Source organism: Bison bison, unplaced genomic scaffold (assembly GCF_000754665.1).
Source record: "Bison bison bison isolate TAMUID 2011002044 unplaced genomic scaffold, Bison_UMD1.0 scf7180017864499, whole genome shotgun sequence".
NCBI lineage: Eukaryota > Metazoa > Chordata > Mammalia > Artiodactyla > Bovidae > Bison > Bison bison.
The window spans coordinates 5,083,274-5,101,426 of record NW_011495058.1 but is presented as its reverse complement, the minus strand read 5'-3'; the positions used below and the strand labels follow the sequence as shown (position 1 = coordinate 5,101,426).

Below are 18,153 nucleotides of genomic sequence, written 5' to 3'. Positions count from 1 at the left end.
GGGCTCCAAAATCACTGCAGATGGTGATTGCCCCCATGAAATTAAAAGACGCTTACTCCTTGGAAGGAAAGTTATGACCAACCTAGATAGCATATTGAAAAGCAGAAACGTTACTTTGCCAACAAAGGTCCATCTAGTCATGGTTTTTCCAGTGGTCATGTATGGATGTGAGAGTTGGACTGTGAAGAAGGCTGAGTGCCGAAGAATTGATGCTTTTGAACCGTGGTGTTGGAGAAGACTCTTGAGAGTCCCTTGGACTGCAAGGAGATCCAACCAGTCCATCCTAAAGGAGATCAGTCCTGGAAGTTCATTGGAAGGACTGATGCTGAAGCTGAAACTTCAGTACTTTGGCCACCTCATGCGAAGAGTTGACTCATTGGAAAAGACCCTGATGCTGGGATGGATTGGGGGCAGGAGGAGAAGGGGACGACAGAGGATGAGATGGCTGGATGGCATCACCGACTCAATGGACTCGAGTCTGGGTAAACTCCGGGAGTTGGTGATGGACAGGGAGGCCTGGCATGCTGTGATTCTTGGGGTCACAAAGAGTCGGACACAACTGAGCGACTGAAGTGAACTAAATGAAATAACTAATAAGAATGAACTATATAGTACAGGGAATTCTACTCAAAGCCCTGTGGTGACCTAAATGGGAAGGAAATCCAAGGAAGACAGGATATATGAATACATGTGGCTGATTCAGTTTGCTGTACAGCAGAAACTAACGACATTATAAAGCAACCATACTTCAGCAAAAATATATTTGACATATAACATTGTGTAAATTTAAGGTATACAATTTATATTGTAATACAATTGCCTTTGTAGCAATAATCACCTTTATCACATTATTTAACTATTTTCTTTTTAGTGGTTGGAATAACTGAGTTTGTTTCTTAGCAAGTTTGATGATTGTAACAATATTATCTGTAGTCTCTGTACTATGCATTAATTCTCTACCACTTATTTAACTACTTGGTAGCAAGTCTGTCCTCTTAAACATCTTTCCTATCCATCCACCTACGATCCTCTGGTAACCAACATTTTACTCTGTTTCTATGAGTTTGTTTTTTTCCGATTCTTCATATAAGTGATATCATACAGTATTTGTCTTTCTCTGACTTATCTCATGAGAAATATTAAAGTTCTTCCAGCAGAAGAAAAATACCAAATGGAAACTTGTAACCACAAAAAAGCCAGAGAGGCCTACAATATAAAACACATGGCTAAATGCTAAGGACATTTTTCTCTCAATTTTAATCTTTTTAAAGGTTAATTGAAATGACATCAGCAAGATGGCACAAGAGTTTTCTACTGCTATTTCCCCAAAGACCAACTGACTAGGACAATCACCTACCAAGAAGGCAGCTTTTGTAGAACTCCGGAGTCCAGCAGAGAAGCTCCAGGATACTACGGGAGCAAAATAAAAAAGGGATTAGATGTAGAAGTAAAACGACCACGTTACCCTCTCCCCCACAGTGGTGTAACTCAGGATCTCTCGCCAGCTATTTCTCCCACCATGGAATGTTTGAGAGCATGCAAGTGAGTACTCAGCTTCCCCAGCTGGACAGCATACTGCCAAAAGGACCCACTTCTTTCCTGCCCCATCTAGGGGTACTGAGGTGAATGTACAACTGAGGGGCAGGGAGGGGCTGCCAGAGCCAGAGACGTGTCAAAGTAACATGGATCCTACTAACCGTTTCGAGGACAGCAGCAAATCCACAGCTGAACTGCTGGGGAGGCCTCACCTTCAGTAACCTCAACGATCTGTGCACCTCACTCACACACACTCTCCCACCCAGTGGCAGGCTCCCCCCTGCTCCACACTTTCATGAGGGATGTGTTCAACACTCTGCATGCAACTAAAATTGTGTATAAAAAGATGTAAATACAAAGGAATAATATTAAGCCATTAAAAAAACACACACACAAGGAAATCCTATCATTTGCAACAACCTGGATGAAACCGGAGGACATTATGCTAAGTGAGATAACCCAGAGAAATAAAAAGAAATATTGCATAATCTCAAATACTGGACACTCTTAAAAGAAAGCTGAACTCACAGAAACAGAGTGGTAGGGTGGTTGCCGGAGACTAGGGAAATGGAGAGAGGTTAAAGGGTACAAACTTTCAGTTATTAGATGAAAAAGTCCTGAGAATCTAAGTACAACATGACTACCACAAAAACAGCACAATGAAAGTACAGAATGGTGATTATATTCTGTATTAGATAACTGAAATTTGCAGAGAGTAGATATTAAAGGTTGTCACACACACACACACAATCACTAAGGTAATGGTTAAGTTGATTCTGGAAATACTTTCACAATCTATACCAATATCAAATCATCACGTTGTACACTTTAAATACAGTTTTGTAAATTATACCTCAAAAGCTGGAAAAAACTACCTGGCTCTTTAAAGAAAGTTCAATAATTAGGTATGTTGTTTATAACAAGTAGAAGTAAAATGTGATAAAATAACATAAGATGAGGACGCAGAATGGAAGTATACTGTGTAAGATTCCTGTGTGAAATGGTATATCACTTAAAGATAAATTAATAATTAGCTATATAAACTCTAGAGTAACTACTAGAAAGTAAAACAAAAGGTACAGCTAATAAGCCAATAATGGAGATAGAATGGAATCACAAAAAAATACTGTTAATCCAAAAGAAACGAGGAAAACATGAAGAAAGAGGAATAAAGATGAGACATTTAGAAAACAGAGAACAAGATGGGAAATTTTAAATTGATCATGTTGATAATAAATGCAAATTGTCTAAACATTATGCTTAGATGGCAGAGATCATCCTAATGGAAAAAAGAAAAAAAGCAAGACCCAACAACATACCATCTGCAGAATTAGCTGATCAACAACACTCACCAAAGTCTCTAAGGCCTATAAAAATTTAAAATATCTTCTTCCTTATACCTGGGAAATTACTTGATGGAGAAGGAAGGAGGGCCCAAAAGGGGCTAATAAATCTTCACAGTGAGTCAAGAAATTTTGCATCAATAAAAAATTTCCCTTCCAGACAAGGAACAAGACCTGGAAGTGACATATAGATTCAAGGCATTAGCTCTGATAGAGTGCATGAAGAACTGTGGATGAGGGTTCGTGACACTGTGCAGGAGGCAGTGATCAAGACCATCCCCAAGAAAAAGTAACGCAAAAAGGCACAATGGTGGTCTGAGGAGGCCTTACAAATACCTGAGAAAAGAAGAGAAGTGAAAGACAAATGAGAAAAGGAAAAAATACCCATCTGAATGCAGAGTTCCAAAGGAATAGAAACGAGAGAAAAGAAAGCCCTCATCAGTGATCAACGCAAAGAAATAGAGGAAAACAATAAAATGGAAAAGCCTAGAGATCGCTTCAAGAAAATTAGAGATACCAAGGAAACATTTCATGCAAAGATGGGCTCAATAAAGAACAGAAATGGTATGGACCTAACAGAAGCAGAAGATATTAAGAAGAGGTGGCAAGAGCACACAGAAGAACTGTACAAAAAAGATCTTCATGACCCAGATAACCACGATGGTGTGATCACTCACCTAGAGCCAGACATCCTGGAATACTAAGTCAAGTGGGCCTCAGGAAGCATCACAACAAACAAAGCTAGTGCAAGTGATGGAATTCCAGTTGAGCTATTTCAAACCTAAAAGGTGCTGCTGTGAAAGTGCTACACTCAATATGCCAGCAAATGTGGAAAACTCAGCAGTGGCCACAGGACTGGAAAAGGTCAGTTTTCATTCCAATCCCAAAAAAAGGCAATGCCAAAGACTGTTCAAACTACTGCACAATTTCACTCATCTCACATGCCAGTAAATTAATGCTCAAAATTCACCAAGCCAGGCTTCAACAGTACATGAACTGCGAACTTCCAGATGTTCGAGCTGGATTTAGAAAAGTCAGAGGAACCAGAGACCAAATTCCCAACATCTGCTGGATCATTGAAAATGCAAGAGAGTTCCATAAAAACATCTACTTCTGCTTTATTGACTACACCAAAGCCTCTGACTATGCAGACCACAACAAACTGGAAAATTCTTCAAGAAATGGGAATAACAGACCACCTTACCTGCCTCCTGAGAAATCTGTGTGCAGGTCAAGAAGCAACAGTTAAAACTGGACAAGGAACAATGGACTGGTTCCAAATTGGGAAAGGAGTATGTCAAGGCTGTATATTGTCACCCTGCTTATTTAACTTCTATGCAGAGTCAGTCAGTCAGTCCAGTCGCGTCCGACTCTTTGGGACCCCGTGGACTGCAGCACTCCAGGACTCCCTGTCCATCACCAACTCCCAGAGCTTGCTCAAACTCAGGTCCATCTAGTCGGTGATGCCATGAAACCATCTCATCCTCTGTCGTCCTCTTTTCCCCCTGCCTTCAATCTTTCTCAGCATCGGGGTCTTTTCCAGTGAGTCAGTTCTTTTCATCAGGTGGCCAAAGTACTGGAGTTTCAGCTTCAGCATCAGTCCTTCCAATGAATATTCAGGACTGACTTCCTTTAGGATGAACTGGTTGGATCTTCTTGCAGTCCAAGGGACTCTCAAGAGTCTTCTCCAACAACACAGTTCAAAAGCATCAATTCTTCGGCACTCAGCTTTCTTTATAATCCAACTCAGACATTCATACAAGACTATGGGAAAAACCACAGCTTTAACTAGACAGACTTTTGGAGGCAAAGTATGTCTCTGCTTTTTAATATGCTGTCTAGGTTGGTCATAACTTTTCTTCCAAGGAGTAAGCATCTTTTGATGGCTGCAGTCACCATCTGCAGTGATTTTGGAGCCCAAGAAAAGAAAGTCTCTGTTTCCATTGTTTCCCCATCTATTTGCCATTAAGTGATGGGATCAGATGCCCTGATCTTAATTTTCTGAATGCCAAGTTTTAACCCAATTTTTTTGCTGTCCTCTTTCACTGTCATCAAGAGGCTGTGTAGTTCTTCCTTGCTTTCTGCCATAAGGGTGGTATCATCTGCATATCTGAGGTTATTGATATTTCACCCAGCAATCTTGATTCCAGCTTCTGCTTCATCCAGCCCACCATTTCTCATGATACACTCTGCATAAAATTTAAATAAGCAGGGTGACAATATACAGCCTTGCTACTGCTGCTGCTAAGTCACTTCAGTCATGTCGAACTCTGTACAACCCCATAATGGCATCCCACCAGGCTCCCCCGTCCCTGGGATTCTCCAGGCAAGAACACTGGAGTGGGTTGCCATTTCCTTCTCCAATGCATGAAAGTGAAAAATGAAAGCGAAGTTGCTCAGTCATGTCCAACTCTTAGCAACTCCATGGACTGTAGCCTACCAGGCTCCTCCATCCATGGGATTTTCCAGGCAAGAGTACTGGAGTGGGTGGCCACAGCTTTGACGTACTCATTTTCCTATTTGGAACCAGTCTACTGTTCCATGTCCAGTTCTGTTGCTTCCTGACCTGCATACAGATTTCTCAAGAGGCAGGTCAGATGGTCTGGTATTCCCATCTCTTTCAGAATTTTCCACAGTTTGTGGTGATCCACACAGTCAAAGGCTTTGGCATAGTCAATAAAGCAGAACTAGATGTTTTTCTGGAACTCTCTTGCTTTTCTGATGATCCATGGATGTTGGCAATTTGATCTCTGTTTCCTCGGCCTTTTTTAAAACCAGCTTGAACATCTGGAATTTGGCAGTTCACATACTGTTGAAGCCTGACTTGGTGAATTTTGAGCATTACTTTACTAGTGTGTGAGATGACTGAAATTGTATCGTAGTTTGAGCATTCTTTGGCATTGCCTTTCTTTGGGATTGCAATGAAAACTGACCTTTTCCAGTCCTGTGGCCACTGCTGAGTTTTCCAAATGTGCTGGCATGTTGAGTGCAGCACTTTCACAGCATCATATTTTAGGATTTGAAATAGCTCAACTGGAATTCTATCACCTCCACTAGCTTTGTTTGTAATGATGCTTCCAAGGCCCACTTGACTTCGTATTCCAGGATGTCTGGCTCCAAATGAGTGATCACACCATCATGATTATCTGGGTCGTGAAGATCTTTTTTGTACAGTTCTTCTGTGTACTCTTGCCACCTCTTCTTAATATCTTCGGCTTCTGTTAGGTCCATACCATTTCTGTCCTTTATCAAGCCCATCTTTGTATGAAATGTTCCCTTGGTACCTCTAATTTTCTTGAAGAGATCTCTAGTCTTTCCCATTATATCGTTTTCCTCTATTTCTTTGCATTGATCACTAAGGAAGGTTTTCTTATCTCTCCTTGCATTCTTTGGAACTCTGCATTCAAAAAGGTATATCTTTCCTTTTCTCCTTTGCTTTTAGCTTCTCTTCTTTTCACAGCTATTTGTAACAGACAGTAATTTTGCTTTTTTGCAACTCTTTTTCTTGATCCCTGTCTCCTGTACAATGTCATGAACCTCATTCCATAGTTCATCAGGCACTCTATCTATCAGATCTAATCCCTTGACTCTATTTCTCACTTCCACTGTATAATCATAAGGGATTTGATTTAGATCATACCTGAATGGTCTGGTGGTTCTTCCCTACTTTCTTCAATATAAGTCTGAATTTGGCAATAAGGAGTTCATGATCTGAACCACAGTCGGCTCCCAGTCTTGTTTTTGCTGACTGTATAGAGCTGCACCATCTTTGGCTGCAAAGAATATAATCAATCTGATTTCGGTATTGACCATCTGGTGATGTCCATGTGTAGAGTCTTCTCTTGTGTTGGCTGGAACGGCAGCTGCACAGCACTGAAGCGGCTGTGAGGAGAAACCCCAAGTTCAAGGGCAAAGAGGCCCCAGCAAGAGGGTAGGAGGGGCAAACTCATATTTAGAATCAAACCTCATTACCACCAGAGATACTCAGAGGGCTCAAACAAACTTTGTGCGCACCAGTAACCAGGGATCCCACAGAGACTGAGACAGAACTGTGTTTGAGTATCTCCTGTGGAGGTATGAGTCAGCAGTGGACTGCCACAGGGGCAAGGCTCTGGGTGCAGCAGACTTGGGTATGGCATAAGCCCTCTTGGAGGAGGTCGTCATTAACCCCACCACAGAGCTGCCAGAACTTACACAGGACTGGGAAATAAACTCGTGGAGGGCACAAACAGAACCTTGTGCGCACCAGGACCCAGGAGAAAGGAGCAATGACCCCACAGAAGACTGACCCAGACTTGCCTATGCAGAGTACATCATGCAAAATGCCAGTCTAGATGAAGGATAAGCTGGAATCAAGACTGCCAGGAAAAATATCAATAACCTCAGACATGCAGATGACACCACCCTTTTGGCAGAAAGCAAAGAACTAAACAGCCTCTTGATGAAAGTGAAAAAGGACAGTGAAAAAGTTGACTTAAAACTCAACATTCAAAAAACTAAGATCATGGCATCGAGTCCCATCACTTCATGGCAAATAAATGGGGAAACGATGGAAACAGTGAGAGACTTTATTTTCTTGGGGTCCAAAATCACTGCAGATGGTGACTGCAGCCATCAAATTAAAAGACACTTGCTCCTTGGAAGAAAAGTTATGACCAACTTCAGTTCAGTTCAGTTCAGTCACTCAGTCGTGTCCGACTCTTTGCGACCCCATGAATCGCAACATGCCAGGCCTCCCTGTCCATCACAAACTCCCGGAGTTCACTCAGACTCAAGTCCTTCGAGTCAGTGTTGCCATCCAGCCATCTCATCCTCTGGCGTTCCCTTCTCCTCCTGCCCTCAATCCCTCCCAGCATCAGAGTCTTTTCCAATGAGTCAGCTCTTCGCATGAGGTGGACAAAGTACTGGAGTTTCAGCTTCAACATCATTCCCTCCAAAGAAATCCCAGGGCTGATCTCCTTCAGAACGGACTGGTTGGATCTCCTTGCAGTCCAAGGGACTCTCAAGAGTCTTCTCCAACACCACAGTTCAAAAGCATCATTTCTTTGGCGCTCAGCCTTCTTCACAGTCCAACTCTAGACAGCATATTAAAAAGCAGAGACATTATTTTGCCACCAAAAGTCCATCTAGTCAGAGTTATGGTTTTTCCAGAATAAAGAAAGCTAAATGCCAAAGAACTGATGCTTTTGAACTGTGTTGTTGGAGAAGACTCTTGAGAGTCCCTTGGACTGCAAGGAGATCCAACCAGTTCATCCTAAAGGAAGTCAGTCCTAAATATTCATTGGAAAGACTGATGCTGAAGCTGAAACTCCAATACTTTGGCCACCTGATGAAAAGAACTGACTCACTGGAAAAGACCCTGATGCTGAGAAAGATTGAAGGCAGGGGGAGAAGGGGACAACAGGGGATGAGATGGTTTCATGGCATCACCAACTAGATGGACCTGAGTTTGAGCAAGCTCTGGGAGTTGGTGATGGACAGGGAAGCCTGGCGTGCTGCAGTCCATGAGGTTGCAAAGAATCAGACATGACTGAGCAACTGAACTGAACTGAACAAATTTCCCTGCCAGGCAATGAACAAATGCAAGTGTCAGAATTATGCATTCTGCCTTTCCCTAACACAGAATGGAATGCGACGAGAAGACAGACATTTTGGGTGAATTCAAGCCTCCCGGCCCCATGGAAAATAAGATTAATTTGAAAAGGCCAGTAGAGTTAGTTGTCCTAATTAATTCATATCACACTGACCCACTAAGGCTCCTGCAAAATTAAGCTCCCACCACCAGTTAATTCTACAATAGTCACTGGGCAATAAGAAAGAAGTTTGTGCTGTATCAAGTCAAGGATTAAATCATTTGTAGGAGCCAGTAAATGTGTTGGTATCTATTACCCAACATCTTGACAAGTTAGGCTATCAAACATGCACTTTAGCCTGCTGAGCAAGTCAGCCCAATAAAATAGGTAACCAGGCAATGACCCAGAATTTTCCTCCTCTGTCAAGTAGAAACAAAATATAGATTTCACTGTCTCTTTCATAAATAGGAAGCTATACGCAAGTACATGTGTAGCCATACACATAATTTCCCCAGTAAGCATTACAAGGTAACAAAAAAATAATTCTTAAGATTTAGAATAGGGCAGTTAGAAACACTGGGTCAGCATATGACCTTGAATTCCTGGAAAGTAGCAAACAATAGCAGAACAGTTTCAAAATTTTATGTAGCCTCTTAATACAGATTGTGGTTTGTAAAGCCAATGAGCAAATATTGGGAAGGTGTATCTGAAGGACAGTCAGAGTTGAGTGGGAGCAGACAGTCTTATACTGGGTTGTTTTATCCAAGGATCTAGATAAGAAACATGGAGCCAGGATTCATAAGGGAAATCAAGGCAGCCAATGAAATAATCAGGTCATGAGGAAAGTGGGAAAGCCAAGTGGAGGACTTTTTCTGAGGAGCAGTACAAATGCTTGTATGAGTTTTCTATGGCTACCGTAACAAATTACCACAAACTCAGCGGCTTAAAACAACACAGATTTGGACTTCACTCGTGGTCCAGTGGTTAAAAATTTGCCTGCCAATACAGGGAACGTGGGTTCGATCCCTGGTCTGGGAAGATCTCACATGCCTCAGGGCAGCCAGAACCATGCGCCACAACTACTGAAGCCCAGGAGTCCAGAGCCTGTGCTCCCCACCAAGAGAAACCACAGCAACAAGAAGCCCGTGCACCATAACCAAGAGTAGCCCCGCTCCCTGTAACTAGAGAGCGCCTATGTGCAGCAATGAAGACCCAGTGCAGCCAAAAAACTAAATACATCAACATTTAAAAAAATAAAACACAGATTTATTATCCTAGGTTCTGCTCATTAGAAGTCTAACAGACCTCACAGGGCTACGATCAGGGTGTCAGTAGGATATACCTTTTCTGGGAGCTTTACAGAAGAATTTCTTTCTTTGACTTTCCATCTTGTAGATGTCATCCACCTTCCTTGACTCACGGTCCCTTCCTCCATCTTCAAAGGAGGCTTGGTCCTTCTCACGTGGCTCTCTCTCTGGTTCTTTCTTTTGATTCCCCTTTTCCACTTTTAGGGACCCGTGATTACACTGGGATCACCAAATTAATCCAGAATAATCTCCATATTTTGAGGTCAGCTGAATAGTAATTTTAACTCCCCTTACCACGTAACTCAGATGGTAAAGAGTCTGCCTGCAATGCAGGAGACTGGGGTTTGATCCCTGGGTTGGGAAGATCCCCTGGAGAAGAAAATGGCAACCCACTCCAGTATTCTTGCCTGGGAGATCCCATGGACGGAGGAGGCTGGTGGGCTATAGTCCATGGGGTCACAAAGAGTTGGACACGACTGAGCGACTAACACTTTCACTTCGCTTTACCACATAATGTTAATATAATCAACAGTTCCAAGGTTTGAATGTGAACACACTAGGGTGGGGGTAATGGAGATGACAGCAACAACATTATTCTGCCTACCATAGTGCTGCTAGCAGCTTTCCATAGGGATTCCTCCACTGATTTCCATGAATAAAGCAAGTCTACGCTATTGTAGATCTTCAGGAAGGTGTGGACAAGGTGGCCAAGAAAGCATTAATAGTACTGCAGACTGGACCAGAATAGAGTAGCTGGGAAGCTTAGTGCCACTAAGAAGCACAAAGACACAAAAAATAGCGGGTGGAGGTGGGAGAAGGATCAGGGTTTGAGCCAAAGACGTGGCACTGGCTGTAAGATCTTACTTGGGCAAGTCACTTAACTTTCGCATCCCGCTTTCCTCATCCATAAAATGAAAAAGTTGATCTAAATAAATAATCCTCTATAGTCTCTTCAAAGTGCTATAATGTAATGTATTAGGGGAGAAAGGAAAAAAGACCAAAAGTTTATTCTCTTTAAATTTAAAACCAGGGCTTAGTATTTCATCTTCCCATGGAAATGGAGAGTAGAAAAGTAGACTTTTTTATTTTGAGGACAAATAAATAACATCTTGAAAACACTAAGTATGTGGGAAAATCTGACTCTCTAAACTATTATTTATTAAACTTTTAACTAATCCATGTAAATTTTAAAAGTCAACAGATGACATATTCTGATGATCCTAATCACTTTGCTGACAAAGGTCCATCTAGTCAAAGCTATGGTTTTCCCAGTAGTCATGTAGAGATGTGAGAGTTGGACCATAAAGGCTGAGCCCTGAAGAATTGATACTTTCAAGCTGTGGTGTTGGAGAAGACTCTTGAGAGTCCCTTGGAGAGCAAGGAGATCAAACCAGTCAATCCTTAAAGGAAATAAACCCTGAATATTCATTGGAAGGACTGATGCTGAAGCTGAGGCTCCAATACTTTGGCCACCTGATGGGAAGAGCTGACTCATTAGAAAAGACCCTGATGCTAAGAAAGATTGAGGCAGGAGAAGGAGATGACAGAGGACAAAATGGTTGGATGGCATCACTGACTCAATGGACATGAGTTTGAGCAAATTCCAGGAGATGATGAAGGACAGCAAAGCCTGGCACACTGCAGTCCAGGGGGTTGCAAAGAGTCGGACACAACTGAGCAACTGAACAACAATAATTAAAATACATAAAATGATAATATTATACCATTAGGAAAAGAAAGAAAATTTTAGAAGGTTAACCAATCTTTAGTTTTGGGGAGGAAGGATTGGGAACCATGTAGGAACCAGTTCCTAGGAAGTAGAAAGTGTCATTCAGGACAAATCATGAGTTATGAAACTGGTAACCAACAGATTAATAAATACAAAGAACAACAAACACTTAAATGTAAAAAAATGAATTAAATGTCCATGATTTCAGAATACTAATTTTAAAAAGATAAAGTATGAAATATACTATGTAGTTAATCCTTAATACATAAGAATATTGTTCATGGAATTTGAATATTTATTGATTGTAGCAATTCTCAGCTATTCAATATAACTCAATCTCCAGAAACAATACCTAGGCTTCTTACCAGAAAGAATTGATTATAATCATTAACATCCTACACAAATGTACCAGAGGAACACAGAAAAGTATAAAGATTTATAGTCAACCTAAAAGTTAAGGAGTATCTCCTCTAAGATAATAATCCAGATACACACTTTTTGGTTTCAATTAACTCTTACATAAATATTAGAAAGGTAGGCTTTGGGAATTCAGAAATAAATATCTGGGTAATTTACACAGAAAGAAGAGAGCTACAGGTTTTGTAAATGATTGCCTGTTCTAAATGATAACTATGTTAAAAAAAAAATGTATATGGAATCAACATTTTAAGGACATCACAGCTGAAATCAGGACAAATATTTATGTTCATGGAAGGAAAGCTATGGTTCTGGGGATAATGAGGTAAACATTTGGAAGCCTAAGCCCTAGTCTCCATATCTCTAAAGGCCCAGGTTTGCTCATTTGTAAAATAAAAAGATTCTACCATTTGAGAGGATAACAGCTAGTTATTTTTCACACTTACTGATGACAAATATTAAGAAGCAGGTGTATACTGTCAAATGAAAGCCATATGATAGATAAGGGAATAACTTTACATTAGAAAGCATCGTTAAATATTACAACTTGCTATCCAAAAAAGCCTATAAATTACCTTTTAGTTTAGTAGCAAACTTGGTTTTTAGAACCGTTTTAGGTTCACAGGAAAACTGAGCAGAAGAGAGCTCCCATCCATCCCCGGTCCCATACACATAGCCTCTCCTACTATCAATATCCTGAGCCAGAGGGTCACATTTATTACAATCAATAAGCCTACAGTGACACATCATCTAAAGTCCATAGTTTACATCAGGGTTCACTCTTGGAGTTAACATTCCATGGGTTTTGACAAATGTATAACCACATGTAGCCACAATTATAGTATCATATAGAACAGTGTCACTGCCCTAAAAGTCCTCTTGACTTTGCCCCTTCATCCCTCCCTTGCCACCAACCCATGGCAACCACTGATCTTTCTACTCAAATTACCCTTTTTAAAGGTCAAAGGCTTACCTAGGACAATGCTTCCCTAGGAAGAGAACTAAAGAGCCTCTTGATGAAGGTGAAAGAGGAGATTTAAAAAGCTGGCTTAAAACGTATCATTCAAAAAACTAAGATCATGGCATCCGGTCTCAACACTTTATGGCAAACAGATCGGGGAAAGGTGGAAACAATGGCAGATTTTATTTTCTTGGGCTCCAAAAATCACTGCAGACAGTGACCACAGCCATGAAATTAAAAGATGCTTGCCCCTCGGAAGAAAAGCTAAGACAAAACTAAACAGTGTATTAAAAAGCAGACACATCACTTTGTTGACAAAGGTCCATCTAGTCAAAGCTATGGTTTTTCCAGTAGTCATGTATGGATGTGAGAGTTAGACCATAAAGAAGGCTGAGTGCTGAAGAATTGATGCTTTTGAATTGTGGTACTGAGGAAGACTCTTGAGAGTCCCTTGGACTGCAAGGAGATCCAACCAGTCCATCCTAAAGGAAATCAGTTCTGAATATTCATTGGAAGGACTGATGCTGAACCTGAAACTCCAATACTTTGGCCACCTGATGCGAAGAGCTGACTCATTTGAAAAGACCCTGATGCTGGGAAAGATTGAGGGCAGGAGGAGAAGCGGGCAACAGAGATGGTTGGATGGCATCCCAGACTCAATGGACATGAGTCTGAGCAAACTCTGGGAGATAGTGAAGGACAGGGAAGCCTGGCATGCTGCAGCCCACAGGGTCACAGACAGTCAGATGTGACTTAGCAACTGAGCACCAGGACAATGCAACCTAAAGGAGGAACAACTCCCTATATGGCCATTCAACATCCTAACCTATCTTTACTCATTCTCACTGCATCACTGAGCAACGGACATGAGAATGAAAATACTTCCCTCAAGAAATGTAATATCAGTAAGTTATTTGGTACATTAGTTATAACAAACTCTGATATTATACTCATCTAAACTTCAAAGAATTTTAGAGAATGTGGTACAACGTTACTATCTGAAAGCAAGTAAGCAGTATTTTGTCCTTACCATTTTTTCCTAATAATCTTTAATATTTATGCCATTTTTGATTAGCTTTATTTTTCAACAGATGCTATAGGTATAGCTAAAATAAAAGAAACCGGCACTTCCTGCTCCTGATAGTATAATAAAAAGCCTTCATCATAATGCCCTATGAGCTTCTGCTTCCCTGCTTTTTGTCAAGAAATTCATAGACCAAAACTCCAGCTTTTACATTTTTTTAATAGCAGTGGTCAAAATACTGGAAATTAACAGCTATCAAAAAGCAGAATCTGGCAATGTACACTTATGAGACATATTTTACAGTTAAGAAAAACCATGGTGGCCATTCCTTAGAGCTCTTCCCTGACGCAAGCCTGGCTTACAGCTGTTTCACAAGCCCTAACCCTAGACTCCGAACCACAGTCAGGCAGGTATGGGAGACCCAAACCATCCTGGCTAACTGAGTGAGGCCCCTTGTCACCTAGAGCACATTTTCACTTGCCAGAACAGCTTGTTTCCAATCAGACAGGAGTAGAGCTGATGAGAGAGAAGGCTGAAAAGATCATCATCTCTTGTGTGTTTCCAACTACAGTGCACTGCCAAGAGGCCAGTTTTCAGATGAAAAAATGTTATTGTGGATTTTCAAGCCATTTTCTATGTATCATGTACCATGGCTAGGATCATTTTGGCTTCTCGTATTACCTAAACCCAGTACACTTTAACATGAAATTTTGTTGTTCAAGGTAGGCAACATAGATCCTTTTAAAAATCGAACCTAGCAAATGTGACTAGAAAGGGTGGGGGCTCAAATGTGGCTTCTGGATGCTAGTAACATTCTACTTCCTGATTTGGGTGCTCATTACACAATGTGTAGAGGTGCATATTATTTTCAGTATTAATGAAATACTTCAATAAACAAGCTCAAACCAAATCAAACGTTCACCAATAGAAAACTAGAGTAATGGGTATGAAACAGGTAATTCACAAAAACTCAAAAGGGCAGTAAACTTTGAAAAGATGTCCCATCCCCGTGAACTTCAGAACCCTTTCCCTACTGCCCTCAGACACACCTCTATCATTCTCAATTACTCAACCTTTTCTCAGACGTTCCTGCTTGGGACACAACCCTGGCTGCACACACAATCACCTGGGAGTTTCAGAAAATTACCCAAGCCTGAGCTCCACCTCAGACTATTTGAGTCAGAATCTCCAGGGGCTGGGACCCAGGAAATGGTATGTTTACAAGCCCTCCCTGGTGATTTAGGTGTGCAGCCAGGGTTGAAAGTCACTGCCAACTGAAACCTGGCTCTCCCTGCAGCCCTCTGCAGTCTGTCTGCCTTAATGCTCATAATCCTCTTCCCATTAAGCTGGAGACAAGGTTGGTGCTCTTATTTCTCATTGCCACTTCCAAATTCCTATCTCACTGGTCTCTAAAAGCTTCCAGCTTTCAACCTCACATTATCAGACCACACCATTCCTAATTCTGTTGTGGTCATCAACATGACACCCCCAACCTCACTCCTGAACAATTTTAGCTCGTGGCTGTGATACTCTCTCCAACGCTGTTGTTATCAAACTGCGTGATAAAAGAAATCAACAAATACCTTGAGACAAAAGAAAATGGAAAAATAACATACCAAAACTTATGGGATACAGCAAAAACAATTCTAACAGGGAAGTTCATCATAAGGATAAATGCATACATGAAGAAACAAGATAAATCTCAAATAAACAAGCTTATTTACACCTCAAGGAACTAAAAAGAGAAGAACAAATGAAACCCATACTTTATAGAAGGAAAGAAATAAAGGTCAGAGTAAAACAAAATAAATGAAATAAAGACTAAAAAGACTAGGAAAAGATCAATGAACTAAGAGCTGGTTCTCTGAAGAGATAAACAAAATGGACAAACCCTTAGCTCGACTTATCAAGAAAAAAAAAAGACTCAAAGTCCAAAATGAAAGAAGAAACATCATGATTGATACCACAGAAATACAAAGGATCATAAGAGACTACTATGAACAATTTATATGCCAAGAAATCTGAGAACCTAGAAGAAATGGATAAATACCTAGAAATAAAATGCATGATAATTTAAATATCTGCACAGATGATCCCTGACGGTCTCCTTTCCTCTCAGAATCTGGTCCTCACTTGACCGTAGCGACTCATTCTCATAATCATACCCTAGAACCTGTCATTACCAATAATTTGACCCCCTCCACCATCTCAATTTCTAGCATCCTACTCTTCAGCCACCCCTTATTTTTTCAATTCACCTCCTTGAAAATCTTTTTTAAAACTCTAGTTCTACAATCCATTGATCCTTTCACTGTTCTTCACCAACCTAGAGTCCATGGCCCATCACTATACCCCGCTCTTTTGAACACCTTGTCAAACCCTCAACTACCTTGTCCCCTCTTCCCCTATCATCATCAGCAGGCACACCCCAAACCTAGATAAATCCTACCACCACATCATCCACACATCCAAGTGAGTTTTTTAACTCTGCTGACTGACCTCACTATGCACCTATGATCAGAGACAAGCGGGCCAAGGTGCGGCCTTGTAATCACAGACCATTTCTCTATCCTCCTGAATGACTGCTACTGTTGTCCAGTCACTAAGTTGTGTCGAACTCTTTGCAACCCCATGGACTGCAGTACACCAAGCCTCCCTGTCCCTCACTATCTCACAGAGATTGCCCAAGTTCACGTCCATTGAATTGGTGATGCTATCCAACCATTTCATCCTCTGCAATCCTCTTCTTTTGCCTTAAATATTTCACAGCATCAGGGTCTTTTCCAATGAGTCGGCTGAATAATTATGTCACACCTTTTCCTCTCTTCTCACTCTCCTTTATTTCAGTCCTACATCACATTCAATGAGAATAAAAAGCAATTGAATTTATTAGTTTACCCATATTTGTGCCAAAGGACTCTTACCTTCCCTTTGCCACTGGGATGAACGGTCCGTGCTCCCACGATTAATAAAATCAGTCCCTCCCCAGTATGCTAGATCCCTCTCCTTTCACCTACTCAACTCATTCCAGCAATTCTCCTTTCTCTTTCATGCAGGATCAGTTCCCCCCATTTTATATATCACTCACATCAGCATGAAACATGCTGAAGTATCTCTTATCTTTGAAAAAACTTTCTTAATCCCATATCTTCTTCCAGCAATAGTCCCATTTCTCTACTCTGCTTTTGGAGAGAAATTCTTCAAAGGAGATGTCTATTTTTGCTATCTCCAAAACCTGTCTTCCCATTCTCTGAGAGGATACCAACCTAGTCTTGATCGCCTCACTACTCCACAGAAAAACCTCCTGTGAAAGTCTTTATTGACCTCCATGTTGCTAAAACCAAAGATCAGGTCTCAGCACTCACCCTACTTGATCTATTGGAGCATATCTGATATCACCAACCAGTCCTTTTTTAAAACACTTCACACTAGGCTTCAAAGACAATACTGCTCTGGTTCTCCTCCTCCTACCTAGGCACTCATTTTCAGTCTCTCCTGTTCCTAAGCTTCATCTTTCTGACCTCTGAACACTGATCTGGCCCAGGGCTCTTCCTGGACATCTCCACATTCATCCCTCCAATCTCATGACTTAATCCTCTCCTCGGTATTGACATCCTTGCTTCTAGCTATTACAGACTCTACTGCAGACTCCATTGACTTCTATTGCAGACTCATGTATCTACGTGCCTTGTCAACATCTTAACCAAAATGCTGAGGAAGCATCTAGAACTTGCCAGTTCAAAAATCAAACTCCTGAATTCTCCCTCCTCCCCAAACCTACTTCTTCCACTGATCCTTTTCAATGAATGGCAACTCTAGCCTTCCAGTTTTCACAGCCAAAAGCTCTGCACTGATACTTATTCTCTCACAGCCCACATCTAATATATCAGCATACCTCACTGACTCTGCTTATAAATATTATAAATAATACATGTATCAGTTCAGTTCAGTCGCTCAGTCATGTCCGACTCTTTGCAACCCCATGAATTGCAGCACGCTAGGCCTCCCTGTCCGTCATCAACTCCCAGAGTTCACCCAGACTCACGTCCATCGAGTCAGTGATGCCATCCAGCCATCTCATCCTCTGTCGTCCGCTTCTCCTCCTGCCTTCAATCCCTCCCAGCATTAGAGTCTTTTCCAATGAGTCAACTCTTCACATGAGGTGGCCAAAGTACTGGAGTTTCAGCTTTAGCATCATTCCTTCCAAAGAACACCCAGGGCTGATCTCCTTCAGAATGGACTGGTTGGATCTCCTTGCAGTCC

General features: G+C 41.3%; 1 protein-coding gene across 9 annotated transcripts in view; it reads right to left on the bottom strand.

Annotated features, from left to right (window-relative positions):
- Nucleotides 1-18,153, bottom strand: part of LOC104980385 (cytochrome c oxidase assembly factor 1 homolog) — a 94,419-nt gene that overhangs the window by 44,819 nt on the left and 31,447 nt on the right. For 4 of the 9 annotated variants that reach the window (XM_010829060.1, XM_010829061.1, XM_010829058.1 and 1 more), the window contains exon 2: nucleotides 1,358-1,410. The exons of the other annotated variants lie outside the window; for them this stretch is intronic. The gene's annotated coding sequence lies outside the window, so the exon portion shown is untranslated. The remainder of the gene's footprint in view (nucleotides 1-1,357; nucleotides 1,411-18,153) is intronic. 9 annotated transcript variants of the gene reach the window in all.